A 285-nucleotide genomic window follows, 5' to 3' on the forward strand; every position below is an offset into this window, starting at 1 on the left:
TCCCATCTCTATGATTGCATATCATCATCATCATCATCATCATCATCATCATCATCATCATCATCATCCTCATCATCATCATCCACTTGCTAAGCAAGTGGACAGGGAACTAGGAAATTATTCTTTAAGACCACTCCAAAACCTTCTAACGTTTCAAACCAACTTTATGCCATTTCAAAACAAATTTGCCCATCAGTCTAAAAGCAATTTATTTTTCTATGTCACTTCAACCTTCCTCCCACACTGTGTGGTTATAAAGCCCAACCTTTGGCTTCTGTTACTCAA

This window comes from Mastomys coucha, unplaced genomic scaffold, assembly GCF_008632895.1.
Source record: "Mastomys coucha isolate ucsf_1 unplaced genomic scaffold, UCSF_Mcou_1 pScaffold23, whole genome shotgun sequence".
Lineage (NCBI taxonomy): Eukaryota > Metazoa > Chordata > Mammalia > Rodentia > Muridae > Mastomys > Mastomys coucha.